Here is a 15,359-nt window from a genome sequence, read left to right on the forward strand (position 1 = left end):
CATAGCACTCGCACATGTGTACATGGGCACGCAAGCACACATATGCATTCACATGCTCACACATACGGAGACATGCACTCACGCATATGAACATGTGCACACACAAGCACACACATATGCAGATGCAGAGACACACAAGCACGTACACGCTCAGGCAAGCACGCGCATGCACTCATGCCTGTGCAGTCACACATGCACGTGAACATGCAAGTACACCCATGCGCACACGCATGCACACCTGCACAGGCCCATCCGCACACATCTGCATGCACACATGTACGTGCGCACACCCACGCAGAGGCACACATGCACACAGACACATGAACACACACACGTCCCCACAGACGCACGCACATGCATAAACGCAGATGCAAACACACACGCATGCATGCCTGCACATGCCTGCCTGCAGAGGCACGCGCGCACACGAATGCGCGCACGCAGTAGCACTCGCACACATGCAAGGACATGTACTCATACGCCCTCATACTCACATGCACGCACATATGTACACAAATGCGTGCACACACAAGCGCTCATGGACACAAGCTCATGCCTGCACACACACTCACACATGGATATATGCATATGCATGCACACATATGAATGCGTGCACACACAAGCACAGACACACCCACACGTACACACGCACATGCAAGCGCACAGACATGCACAGGCACACATGTGTGCGTACAGGTACATGGACGTACATGGACATACGCACACACACCTGCTTGCCTGCACACGCAGGCATGCGAATGTGTGTACACACACAAATGGACGCACACCTACGTGTGCACACCCACCCATGCACCCACATGTAAACATGCACTCGCACGCATGCGCGCACTCGCCTGCACACACATCTGCACATGCATGCAGGCGCCCACACACATATGTGTGCACACCTACGCACAGGCATGCATACATGCACAGAACACATATGCAGATGGATGCATGCACACACGCACACATGCCCACGGACACACACACGAATGCGCATACACAGATGCACTCATGCACACCAGCACACACCTGCACCCACACACATACATGCACACACACTCAAAAGCACACATGCACATGTGCATACAAGGACATCAATGCAGACATGCACATGCACACATCTGCTCACGCATGCAGGCACACACGTGCGTGCACCCACACAGGCATGCATACGCACATGCACACAACATATGCAGATGGACGCATGCACACATGCCCATGGATGCACACACGAATATACATGCAGATGCACTCATGCACACCAGCACACCCACACATGCACGCCAGTGAACGCCCCCGCACCCACACGCGAACACCCACATGCCTGCCTGCATGCACCCACACACATGTGCACACACTCATGCAAACATGTGCACACATGCCCACAGACTTGCACACATATAGATGCACATGCGTGCCAGCACATACACACCCACACATGGAAACACACATGCTTACATGCTGATGCACATGCATACTCGCACCTGCCCGTGCACAAACGGACGCACGCTCATGCCTGCATATGCATGCAAATGTGCACATGCACCCACACGTGAACACAGATGCTCATGTACAAACATGTGCATTCACACACATGCAGGCACACATGCATATGCATGCAAGAGACACAAGTGCATACACATGCAGAGACACATATGTACCTGCAGGCACCTCGACACACACGCACGAGCACATACGCAGACACATGCACAGACACACATGCAAAGGCTCATATTATGCATGCACAGGTATGCACACACGCCCAGGTATGCACACACGCCCATGCACACGGGTGTACATCCCCCTTCTGATGGTTTTCCCATCCGATTCTCCAGTACTGCAGTGAACTGCAATGGAAACAACGTGTCCTTTCAGAAAGGACATATTCATTACCTTTTATAAGCAATTTCCAATAAATGGAAAAATGAGAGGTGTCACATCCTATGCAACCACCTTTTACAGGAAAAAAAAAAAAACAAACCAGCAACCAAAATCCCAGCTTTGCCCTCTGAATCCCAACTTTGCCCTGCAGGTTTGAAGGACTCATTCATGCTCCCCTGTTGGGAGGCAAGAGCCCCAGACCCTGCCACAATCCTCCTATGGCAGGCTGGCCCTGAAGTCCTGGGGCTCACATGTGCTGCCTCCTCTGTCTGCCTGGTCCCTCTGCAAAGCTTGGGATGGAGCTAATGAAACTTCAAAGTTAGACAGTGCATTAGATCCCAAATATGGTTTATCTTTCATTATTACTTGAACATAATTTCCAGAAAATGCAGCTTTCATTGCCCAGAAATAACACACAGAAGAACCACACTCCAAAAACAAAATTAAAAAAAAAGTTTTCCTTCTTGCACATGGGCTGGTGGTCACTCATCCCTTCTGCTGGATGAACTGATGCTTCCAATGAATCCTTTCCATCCACACACAGACATAAATGATAGCGTGGGAAGAAAAACAGCACTGTGCAGAGTTCCAAGGTAGTGACAGAAAGCAAAAGCAACCTACAAATAGTTAAAGATTCATGTACCACTACTCCAGAGGAGAGAGCTGGGGTGTACAGCAATTCCACAGTCATAGCGGAGTGGGGAAGAAACAAACCACCTTACAGGCAGTTATTTGACAAAAGGGAATGGATGGAAGGCACTGCTGCTGTGTTTCAGCAGCCTCTTCACAAAACACTTGCAGAAATCGTTACATCATAAAGGTTGGAAAAGGCCTCTAAGAGCATCAAGTCCAACCAACAGCCCAACACCACTATGCCTCCTAAACCATGGCCTGAAGTGCCACATCTACACTTTTTTTTCTTTTTTGAAAACACTTGCAGGGATGGTGACTCCACCACCTCTCTGGGCAGCCTGTTCCAATGCCTGACTACTCTTTCAGTAAAGAAATTTTTCCAAATATCCAACTTAAACCTCCCCTGGTGCAACTTGAGGCTGTTTCCTTTCATTTTATCACTAGTAACTTGGGAGAAGAGAACAACACCCACCTCACTGCAACCTCCTTTCAGGTAGTTGTAGAGAGTAATACAGTCTCCCCCCAGCCTAAACAATCCCAGTTCCCTCAGCCACTCCTCCTAAGACTTGTGCTCCAGACCCTTCACCAGCTTTGTTGCCCTTCTCTGGACACGCTCCAGCAACTCGATGTTTCTCTTGCAGTGAGGGGCCCAAAACTGAACACAATATTCAAGGTGTGGCCTCACTAGTGCTGACTACAGGGGCACAATCACTTCCCTACTCCTGCTGGCCACGCTATTCCTGATACAAGCCAGGATGCTGTTGGCCTTCTTGGCCACCTGGGCACACTGCTGGCTCATGTTCAGCTGCTGTCAACCAACACCCCCAGGTTCTTTTCCAGCCACTCTTCCCCAAGCCTGTAGAGTTGCATGGGGTTGTTGTGACCCAAGTGCAGGAGCCAGCGCTGAGCCTTGTTAAACCTCATACAGTTGGCCTCAGCCCATCGATCCAGCCTGTCCGGGTCCCTCTGCAGAGCCTTCCTACCTCCAGCAGATTGAAACTCCCACCCAAATTGGTGTCAGCTGCAAAACTTGTGAGGGTGCACTCAATACTCTCATCCAGATCACTGATAAAGATATTAAACAAGACTGGCCCCAAAACTGAGCCCTGAGGAACACCGCTTGTGACTGACCACCAACTGGATTCAGCTCTGTTTACCACAGCTCTCAGGGCTTGGCCATCCAGCCAGATTTTACTCAGCAAAGAGTACACCTGTCTAAGCCATGAGCCACCAGCTCCTCTAGGAGAACACTGTGGGAGACAGTGTCAAAGGCTTTGCTGAAGTCCAGGTAGACAACATCCACAGCCTTTCCCTCATCCACTAGGCAGGTCACCTGGTCATAGAAGATGATCAGGTTGGTCAGACAGGACCTGCCTTTCATGAACCTGTGCTGGCTGGGCCCAATGCTCTGGTTGTCCTACACATGCTTGGTGAGCTCATTCAAGATGTACCGCTCCATAACCTTCCCCAGTACCAAGGTCAGGCTGACTGGCCTGCAGTACCCCAGATCCTCCTTCTGGCCCTTCTTGTAGATAAGCGTCACACTGGCAAGCCTCCAGTCATCTGGGACTGTCCCTGTTAACCAGGACTGCTGAAAAATGACGGAGAGTGGCTTGGTGAGCTCCTCTGGTAGCTCCCTCAGTATGCTCAGGTGGATCCCATCTAGCTCCATAGACTTGTGAGCATCTGTAAACTGCTTCTTCCTGGACTATGGGGGGCTTATTCTGCTCTCCATCCCTGCCTTCCAGCTCAGGGTGCTGAATACCCTGGGTTTAAATGGTCTGACTGTTGAAGACTGAGGCAAAGACAGCATTAAGTACCTCAGCCTTTTCCTCATCCTTGGTGGCAATGTCCCCCCTGCATCCAATAGAGTATGTAGCAACAAATCAGCAACAAAGACTTACCACTGAATTGATGCCTGCCCATCACAGGCCCAACTGGAACAGGGAGAACAATCTCTTGCTGTGGCCAAGAGCTGCTCCATTTCATTCCTGCAAGGAAGCACCTGCTGCTGCAAAAAAAGAAGTGGCATGGTTAGTACTGGCAGGCACTCACCTTGCACAAGGCACCCTGCACCAGTGTCTGGGCAAGGTGACAGAGCCAGGTACAAGGCATCCCAGTTCCACATGCTGTGCAGGGGGATAACAAGGCCAAGAGGCTTTTGGAAGCAGCCTAAGAGGCCCCTTGGCTGAGAGTGGGGAGGCACAGGACTTTTGCCGAAGCAGCTCAGCCAGCATATTCCCCATGATCAAAAGGTAGGGACTGACGTAACAGCAACCCCACATCACCCATCCCCACAGCACTGCCTGGCCTCTCAGGCAAATGCACACATGCCATCAGACAACAACATTGGCCAGCCACCATGGTGAAGGCCTTGTACGTAGTATTCAGCAGACACCGAAGACTGAGTGTGTGCGCACACACACACCTGTGGAACCACTCTTGCTAGGCCATGCAGCGCACTTGGTCCTTGCTGCCTAGACACCAAGACTTGACCAATCATGACACAGTCCAGCCATTCCACTGCCAGATGCATATATAAGCTGCAGAGTGCAGCAACCCTCCTACCAGGCTGCCTACCTGGAAGAAACTTGCTCAGCCTGCCATCAGCCCAGAGGAAAAAAAAACAAACAAAAAAATAATCAGTCCCTATGATCCTGGTGCTTCACCAATCACATCTAGTCATGCAGGGGGCAGGATGGGGTGGTTGTTGCAGTAGCAAACCCTCCACCCCTGCCTCAAACCACAAAACCCATCTTTTAATCACCCAGTACTGCTCCCTGCTGCTGCGGCTGCCTGTCTCACCACAGCCTTCCCTGCAAGCACACTGCTCTGGCTGAAGTTGGACCAGCAGATTAACTCCAGTTCCCAGCTGACGGTCTCTGCACCAAGACTTAAACAGTGGGTATTTGAGCTGAATAAAGCTACTAAGCATAGTGGTCTTGTTGCTTTATGTCTCTGGAAACAAGATCAGCGTCTGCCTCTGCATGGTTAAGTTGATTTGTACCATGATCTAAAGACAGAAAGTTTTAAAAACCTTGATAAAAAATTAAAAAAACCTTCTGTTTGTTTTGTTTCCAGTCAAACCTACTGACAAATGTAAAAGATAGAGTTTAATTTTAAAACAAAATAATTTTTAAAAGGCTGCAATCCCCTCTGGTTTTACCCCATCATGCAGAGCAAGTATGAGAAAACTTGCAATATAGAAAATTGTCTGGCAAAGCTGCACACTTGTTTCTTCTCCTGCTGCAAAGGGGAGGCCCTGGAATGCTTCCCCCCTGCCCCAGGCTATGTTATTTAATATACAGTTAAACTCGGGGACAGCAAAAAAATTATATAGGCTGGCGGACACCACAGCAGTCCTTGAGCTCAAGCCAGCTAGTCACTAATCCCATCACAGAGCCATGGGCTCCAAAACAGCAGCCCTCACCCAAAATTCAGGCCAAAGATCCATCAGGAGGCTGGAGAATTTGAGTGGGAGGCAGACACCTCCCTGTGTACCTGGGAGGGAGGGGGGACAGCAGAAAATTGACAGCAGAAATGTCAATCAAGTCTTGGAGATCACATGGAAGCCCAAGCACTGTGATCCCAAGAAAAAGGAGAGTGCTTTTTACTAGAGCTAATAGCCAAAAAGAGATTTGGAGCTGTGAGCAATGAAAGTGCCTCCTGGTGTTTTAGCCTCGCCGGGGTTGGAGAAAATAGGACTGAGACAAATCTTTACTTCCTTGCCTACAAAGGAAGTACCCAGCTCACCAGCAATTTCGCTGCTGGTGTAGACTACCTGCTAGACACACCCCACAATGGCTGACCTCTTCTGTCAAGCAAGGGCAATGCCATAATTGAAATTTTTGCTAAAGCTCCAACTTGCATTGCTGAACCCTTGGGAAAGGGAGACTTAGAGATAGATACCAGGTGTGGAAATATAACCTGAGCCATGTGTGACTCCAGCCTGCCCAAAATAGGGAGACCTCCTGCGCCCTTCCCACACAGCCGCTGTGGAGTTCTGCTGCTTCTCTACCACCACTAGCCCCAAAACTACAACCAAAATTTTGGAAGCTTTATGCCCTTCACCAACTTGTATTTGGCTTAACAGCGCAAGCAGCTACTTAAGTTCTGGACTCATGGACTTACAAAAGTGTCCAAAAAGACAGTAGCATCACAGGAAAGCAGAAGCTTTCAGCACCACCCAAGGAGAGTTAGGAAGGGGTTGAAAGCAGCAAATGCCAGTTTTGGTCCAGAGGTGCTACAGAGCAGACCCACTTGCTCAAGCCCCCTATCCCCAAAGGCCTGTTTCGGTGAGATTATGTCCCAAAGCCATGTGCAAATGCTGTGCTGCTTCAGTTATGCTGGGCTCCCATGATCCTCTCTTTCTCATCTTGAACCTGAGCCTTTGGGGCAGGGGGTAGAAGTGAGTGGGCAGGTGACTTGCTTAAGCCAGCATGAAAATAAAGAAAAAGCCTATCTTGCAGACACTCCCTTGACACAACCTAATACTTGCTGTCTACAGTCAGCTCAGACATAAGCCTGCTGCTCTCAGTGAAGCTGCACCACCTCACATCAAAACGTTCTGATTTACCTGATACTGCCTTTACGTCCTCCCTGTAAGTTCGCATATTTCAAGTACATGAAATATGCAGGAAACATAAGAGGGACCAGGAGCACCTCTTAGTCCCAAAAAACTTAAACAAAGATTGTTGGAAAAGTATCATAATTGTTAGATGAATCACTCAAAGACACCCTTATTAGAGACAGCCTATGCATGAGCTGTCCTTTATAGCCATGAAAAGGCACACATTCATGCAAGACTGTGGAAAGCAGACAGATGCAGGGATTTGCAGCCCCATTACTGAACAAATATGGACAGTGCTGGGCAAGCTGCATACACAGCGCCTTTCCATAGGACAGGCTTGATAGGCACCACTACCAGTGACCAGACTGAGAGCAACACCAAGGCCTACGTCACTCCCTCAACCTCCACATAAGCCTCACCACAGTAGAGCCAAGAGGGGAGCAGCAAACAGCAGCACCAAACCTGGCCAAAGTGACTTCAATGCACACATTTGCCCAGGGCTGGACCCCTCTAAGGGAGGGGGCTGAGTTGCACCCCAACTCAGTGGGTGCAGAAAACAAGGGAGAACACAAGGGCACTATCTCAAAAAGCTGGCAAGCACTATGGTCAAGGTGATAAAAATATTGAAGGCATTTACCTTAAATCTTGCTAAGCTCTTGTCCTCACTGCTTCTATGGCGTAGTCAGCGCCTCTGGCTTGATCTGCCTTGCGAGAGGATGTGCCTGCTTTGTTCAGGTTGAATTTGCCTGCTTCTCATTTGGTTGGGCATCCAGACCTTGGGCCAAATTCATCATTGCTTTTGGGGGAGGATGATTTGAAAATATCTTGTTTCTTCCTTGGAGTGAGGCATGTTTAGGTAGAAAGCATGATAGGAGACACAACGGGAAGAAAGAAAACCAAAATTAAGTCATAGAAACAAGCACAGTGTCTGAAGATTGCAGCATAGATGTGAACCTTTGGACCTGTCACAGTAACTGCACTGTGCAAGAGCTGCAGTCTGTCAAGCAGGGGTCTGCCACATGCCCTTGGATATAAAAAACAAGCATAAGTGACAGGAAGCAATGCTAACTAATTATATAAAGTGTTTTTTTTGCAACTGACATAAAACTGCAGAATGCCTTGGCTAGCAGCCATTTTTCATTCCCATGGTGCACAGGGGTTTAAAGATGTAACCAAGCATTTGATCTGGTCTTTGCAGGGTCTGCCTGTCCCATAGCAGCCTTTGGGCTGGACTCCATCTGGAGCAGCTTCTGCTTTATGACTGTGACAAGCCACCCTTTGGTAAGGTGATATGGCAAGGGCAGAGTTTATTAAGTGTTTGAAACATGGCAACAATTTCTGGCCAGGTTTGTAGTGCCATCAGGGCTGCAGCAACACAACCGGTCACTGCTGCTGCCCTTCACTGGGGCAAGCAGAAAGTTATTGGGGAGGGAGAAGCACTTGTGTTTTGTCTTTACCATAGTCCCTACAGCTGAAGGTCACGCCATTAAAACCAGCTTCTCTTCAGAAAACTACAGAAAATGTTTGGCAGGTACTTTTATAAGAACACCATCAATGCAGTGCAAAAACTGCTTACAGATGAGAGGCAGGGCAGACAGCCTCTAACTACACCAAGCACAATTTTTGACCTCTGGACAGGCCAGATTGCTCTGGACCATGCTCCTGTGAGCTGGGAGAAGAGCTGGCTGCAGAGACTATCACTGGTTTGCCTATCAGTCATGCAGGGCTTCTGCAAGCACCTCTTCCCCGCATCAGTCTGCATGAGCTCACATACAAACAGGCCTCAACCATAGCTACCCCACAGGATCCCCTCTTCCCTACTTCTGTTCCTCCTGCTTCCCACAACCACAAGCCAACAACTTTGCTAGAAAGCAGCGAATCTTTGCATCTGATGCCCAGGTGAATTAATAAATATACAGCTTAGGTGTCCAGAACCACAACTTTCTCACCCTCAAACCCTCAAATCACAGACAGATCAACTCCTGTTGTTTCCTCTCTTCCCCGATCTTCAGGAAAAGAGGCAAATTCAAGAGATGTTCTTAGAGAAACCAAGTTTTCTAAGGAATGGGTTTTGGTGCCCTCTACTTTAGACACTTCACTAGAAATCTAACATACATCTACAGACATGCAAAGCTGTCGAGACTCTGCACATGCAGGCACTTTCTATGTATTTAATTAAAATAGTTTTAACACTCATAACCCACTAAGAAGCAGCAGGCACCACTTACCTGGGGCTGGTAGAAGATGATATATCATTACAGCTCCCATCCTAAATGGGGCTTCCACACCAGCTCCTGGTCTAACACAGCAAGGCAGAGATATGCCCCCAGGTCCACGTTCAGGTTCACATCCTCGCCAAAGCATCTTGCTGGGGGGAGGGGGGAAACGACACAGCCACTCCCACCCCCCCCCCAAAAAAAATAAACCCCAAACCAAAACCAACAAAAAATTCCACACACCCAACTATGCTTCTACTGCAGTGGAGTATTCTTCAACCTAACCCCATGGGCCTTTTAAGGCTGCCAGAGGTGCAATGCAGGCTGGTGCTAAATTTCTCTCAGCCGTGGCCATTTGGCCTCCCCCTGCCTTGCCAGGTGCTACCTTGTTTGGGGCAACTGCTTGCACCTGTGGAGCATGAGCTCTCCCAGCCAATACGTGGGTTCGGAGGTATTTTTTTAATTCTGACATTACCTGACAGCAGCTGGAAAAATTTTCTGGAAACCCCTCTGGCAGCACAGGCTGCAAGTGCATCCCTTAGGGCTGAGAGATCTTGGGCTCCTCCACAAACATCCCTTTGCTCTGGAAAGGGTATGAACCCTGAAGGGCAGGAGCCCTGAAGAAACCCTCTTCCAGGTTTTAATAAATGGGAACCACAGTAGGATGGGACTGAAAGGTTTGACTTGACACAAGGGACAAATAAAATAAAATTTAAAAAAAAAACAACCCAAGCACAAGGGAAGTGTTTTCTGGCATCACTTTGGTGCAGACCCCAAAGTAAGTCCCACCTTGCCATCCCCAAGGGCACCTTGTGCCTTGTCCCTGCTGCCTGGCCGTATGGCTTGGTCTCTAATTACAGGGAGGTGGCAGAACCCCCATCATTGAAGGTGCGAGGGAGGAGGGAGGCAGGACTGATGGATGTGGATTTCAGTCTAGGTGGCTGCTGTATGAGGCCAAGGGCAGACAGGGCTGTGCAGAGCTGAGAGTTTGCTTTGTAATTATATGCCAAAGCTCACTGACCCATAATGGCATGTGGTGGTATTTTTATCTTCATAAGAAAAAAGAATAAAACCCCCAAACCCCTGTTCCATGGCAAGTACATTGTTAGGAATGTATCTAAAATAAATATTTTAAAAAGCATGTTTTTTTTTCCATGAAACTGCCTCTGAGAACTTGGAAAGCCAAGTGCATTTGCAGAGTAGGAAGGGGAAAAAACAGATTAAAATAATTACAGCTTTCTTTCAGTGGCTCTGCTTAAGAGGAGATCTAAAAAAAAAAAGGTGTATTGAAAAAATCCTCTTGTCTCTAGCCTGTGTTAGAGACCATCTGCCACTTACTTAACCCACCCTGACATGTTCAGGGGAGCCATTGTGGTGATGCCACTGTAGGAGATTATTCCACAAGGGCGATGGGACGGCTTTCTCCTCCCAAAGACAGGCCTGATGACCCCACAGCACTCCTGGCTGCCCTTCCTGCTCCTGCCTCCCCCTCCCCTGTGGTTTCCCAGTCTCACACTGAATGCATTTAAATATATCTTTAGAATTAAAAACAATATTATCCAAAATATCCAAAATTGAACAGTTTCATTAGGAAACTTTCATTACATTCTGCAGAGAAATCCCAAATGCTTTGTTTCACAGATGCTGAAGGGAACTCCTTCCAGGCAGTTTGTTACTTAACTTTTGCTTGGTTTGTGCTAACTTGACCCAGGCCACTCACTACATCATGCCTCCATCCACAGGCAGCCTCAGGTGATCTGAGGTTACACAGCAGAGCCAATGTCCTGTGCATCACCCCCAGCCTAGGAACATCTGCCTGGCTTTGCTTTGGGTACCCTTGGTTCACACGAGCTTCCACCTGCAGCTAAACTTCCTCTTGTCTCCCTCTGGAACATGAGCTGCAGGAGCCCAGCACATCAGAGAACACAGGCATCCACCAAACCCATCCATTGATCAGATTTTGCTGCTTTAGGGGGCAACAGGGGGGAGAATTTCAGTTGATGGAACACAAGAGCACATGGAAGACTGGGTACTTTAGGAAGTGAACCGAAAATTACTGACCCAGGGCAGCGAACAACTCCTTATTCATGAGGAACATGATATTGGAACCCCTTTTACCTCTGCTGTTAGGGCAAAAATTGTATCACTTGTGAAAGCTGACAGCTTCTATACCTTTCTCGTGTGTGTGTGTCTCTGAGTATTTCATACAGCCAGCAAGGAATACTTGACCTTGAAGGGTAAAGGTGTGCAAGGAGCAGTGCAGGGAGGTTTTCACGTCCCTGCATACGTGTGCCAACTCTCAGGAGCAATTACAGGAGTTGCTGGTTTATTTACTGCCCAGCTCGACACCCTTTGCATTTATTTTTTTTTTAATCTCATAAATCTTCAGTTAATCTTTCAATTTTTGCCAGGAGCACAGAAGCAGCCAGACAGGCTTAAGAAGGGACACACTGTGGAGGAAACACATCTGCAAACCTCTATAGTGCCACACTATGCAGCTTTGCAGGATGTCTCCCAACCCCGATGCACCAGACACGTGCCTATGTTCCTCCCAGTCTTCCCAAATTCCCAACAGACAGGGAGAATGTGCTCGTTTTTTTGCTGTGTCTGACTTGCACAACGGTGAGGTGGGGAGCACCACGAAACAACATGTGTGTTTAAAAAAATGTTTAAAAATCCCCCCCAAATGATGAGCAGGGAATTTGGCGCCGTGGGATGAAGTTGTGCATGGAGTCAGTTTGGACCCTGGTTCTCTCTTGGTGCTTTCCTGCAGCTTTTCGAGGATGGGGGTTGGGTGGAAATTGAGTGGCTGGTTTCATTAGCGTCAAACTTCATTACTGAAAGCAGCTGATAGGAAGTGTAGTCTAATTGTTTTAATTTGCCTGGTAATTTATCAAACAACTGGCTCCTCAGCGCACGTGGGTCCTTCATTTCCTACCTCCAGCCCTTTGTGGTGGTGCTCACTCGGTGCTCCCTGCTGAAGTGGGATGCACATCAGGCAGGTGAGTGGGGAAACCCACCTGGGGGCTTTTCCCCACCCATGAGCCTACACCTCTTCATCTCACCCTCCATTCCTTGGTACCCAGGCTAACCCTCAGCACCTTTCCCCCCCGCCCCCTTTTTTTTTTTACATAAATCAGCTTAGCCAATACAATATTCATTAATACCATGAACTGATGAGGAATACTCCCACCACAATTAATTTTTTGACATGGAGCACAAGGAAGATACAGACATGTTAGAGTTACTCCACTTGACAGTCTGTATCATCACACACCCATGTCCGCAAAAGGTTCCTGGGGAGTTAAATTAACATCAGAGCAATATTACCTGAGAGATGCCATGGCACGGTCATACTCCATTTCCACCCAGCATGGGATTGCATCTGCAGGGGGAAAAAAGTGTTCTGGAGCTCATTTCTGAGAAGTTTTCAGTCTGACAGATATTGAGATCGAGACTTTTCCTGTGACATGTGGTCCAGGAGGAAGAGCAGCTGCCTGACAAATGCCAGCAGAGTAACAGCTCCCAAGCCACCACAGGGGTGATAACAGCTGAAAACCAATGGCACAAGCAAATGGAGGGTAGGGAAAGAAACATTTCAATACTAATAAATATGACCAAGCTACAGAGACCATTCATTTGGAAACAATTAATGGGGATGTGGGGAAACACACATATTAGATATTTGCACTGAAATCAGGGACTACGCCTCAGAAAGCACGCTAGCAATACGATGGCATGGTGCCTCTGCACCAAGGAGCTGTGCGTGTGGCAGACTGCCTCACCACATCCTTCATTCCTTATGTTGGATGCCCTTTTTCTGTGCTGGATGATTTCTCCTTGCCCCGGGGTAAGAAAAACCCATTTGTGTGCTTTGGTGTTTCTGGAAGGGAAAGAAAACATTTTCAAACTGCAGAAATCCAGAGAAGTTGCATGCATTTTTTGAGTCTGTGAAGCCTGTGCTCCAGTGTGCTATGCCAGTGCTTATGTATGCAATTAATTTACATAATAAAATTTTAATAACAATACCTGATGGGGGCTCAGCTGTGCTTTTCCTGTGCGCAACTGGGAAATCTGTGACTAAACATCCAGTGCTAAGCAGCACAGGAATTGAACTGAATCAAGCAGGACCGAGCACCAGCAGACCTGGGGGCTGGCCTTGGACCCGGCCTTTCCTCCCATCACCTCAGGCAAACCCCCAAAATGGGGGACACCAGTGCCCCGGAAGCTCCTCTGGAAGTGGGGACCACCAGGTGCCTGTGCCAGGATGGATGGGGAACCTGGTCCCTCTCTCGGAGAGTGACGGCAGCCCCGAGGTCCCTCACAACCCTCTGCCCCAGGGACTACCATGCTTCAGGGTGCTGGGGGACCTCTCATGGTCTCAAGCTATATGTTGGGATGCAGCTCATCATCATTATTTTTATTGGGGGAATAAAGAATATAAGGAATAAGCCCAATTCCCCCAATATAAATAAACCTTAAAGCACAAAGACGAGGAAATAGAACATTCATAAATCCTATCAAATAGACCAAGTGCAAATAAATAAATGGGCATCCTACCTTTATTTTTTTAGGGTTTTTTTCACTTTAAAAAGTTATTTCACTATGGGTCAAAGAAATTGTTGTTTTATTGAAAAACACCATCTTCTTTTACAGCCATTCACCATGACAAATTAGGCAGAGGTCCGCTTGGCGATTACCCCACTAATGGACCATAGCACGAAGGCTGGGGTCCAGGACCCTTCTCAATCCCACTCTTCTCTCCTGCCTAAGGGCCTCCGGTATGTCCTACGGGGTTTTGAGGGCCGAGCTGCATCCCCTGCTGTCAGGGAGGCTGTTCCACTGTGGACGCTTGAATATTCACCGCAGCACAAAGCAGGGCTGCAGTGCTCCATCTTGCTGCTGCACACACAAGTAACCCACGCAGAAAGTAATTAAATTTTCGCTGTCTCTCAGTTAAAGTAGTGAGGTTCAGCAGTGCTGGTCTAATGTCCCCCTTCCAAATTTCTGTTGCTCTCTCTCCATCTGCTTTCATACATCTAGGGGCAAACCAGAACCACGCTTTGACCATGTTTCCCCTTCCAGTGAGCTGAACAGCTGCATTGGGTACTTGTCCTGACATGAAATGCTCTGCAAAATAACCAAGTCATCTCTAATGAAGTGCAAGATGTCTGTATTCATTTAAAGGTGCCACACTGATCAGAGCGAATGCTGTGCTGATCAATCACTTCAGTTTAAACTTCCTGACTCTCTAGGAATCAATACATGCAAATAAAACCGCTAGGGAATTTAGGTGATTTAATTCTTACCAAAACCACTGGGATCAAAAAGATCACGAGAAGAAAGCTCAGTACAGGCTCACCTGCCACACTCCGGAGGGAATTTTGTGGTGTTTTTACGCCTTGCTTTCATCACTGGCAGTTTAGGTCTTATAGTTTGGGGAAGGCAAGGAGACCTACAGGGTTGGGGAGAATGCAAACTTGAATTTCATTTGACTTTGTAGGATTTCCTCAATCCTCGGCAGTAGTTGTGTCCTGGGAACTGTAGAACCTGCTCGTGATGGTCTCTGGAGGGACAGCTGGAGAGGTCTGGTCCTGCCAGTGGGCAATGACTGGCAACCCCTGCCCTTGAAAAGACCTGTGCTCTCTCCTCTGTTTCCTTGCAGGCAGTGCATGGTGGGGGAAATATAACATGCTGGTGGATAATACAGGCAAGGAGAGAGATTATAGAGGGGAAGATAGAGGAGAAGAAGGGATGAAAAAGAGGACAATTGTATAAAAAAAAGAACTTTTATAAAAGGCTGGTTTGAAGTCCAAATTAGTCAGGGAAAATAAAGCTTTCACAGCTTCACAGGATTATCAAGACATTATGATGAAAGAAACGTTTGGAAGTTGCAATCGTCTCATCATCGCCCATCTTCACTGCTCAGCCTTTCAGGCTCGGTCCTGGTAATTTGCGGGTGAAGGAATCCCATTTTGAAATGAGGGATGGTCTAATTTGATCTCTTTCTTCTCAAGGAATGATGGCAGCCCCTTTCTGTTGGCAAGCATCTG

At 48.1% G+C, this 15,359-nt stretch overlaps 2 long non-coding RNA genes across 2 annotated transcripts; both read right to left on the reverse strand.

Moving 5' to 3' along the window:
* Positions 1-1,880: 1,880 nt before the first annotated feature.
* On the reverse strand, positions 1,881-9,255 carry LOC142054986 (uncharacterized). Its single transcript, XR_012659759.1, has 3 exons — positions 7,728-9,255; positions 4,425-4,531; positions 1,881-2,504 (listed from the first exon to the last, which is right to left on the reverse strand). It is a non-coding gene; the product is annotated as an uncharacterized LOC142054986 (long non-coding RNA).
* A 3,633-nt stretch (positions 9,256-12,888) lies between these two features.
* On the reverse strand, positions 12,889-14,761 carry LOC142054987 (uncharacterized). Its single transcript, XR_012659760.1, has 2 exons — positions 14,669-14,761; positions 12,889-13,189 (listed from the first exon to the last, which is right to left on the reverse strand). It is a non-coding gene; the product is annotated as an uncharacterized LOC142054987 (long non-coding RNA).
* Positions 14,762-15,359: the final 598 nt, after the last annotated feature.

Source organism: Phalacrocorax aristotelis, chromosome 3, assembly GCF_949628215.1.
Source record: "Phalacrocorax aristotelis chromosome 3, bGulAri2.1, whole genome shotgun sequence".
NCBI lineage: Eukaryota > Metazoa > Chordata > Aves > Suliformes > Phalacrocoracidae > Phalacrocorax > Phalacrocorax aristotelis.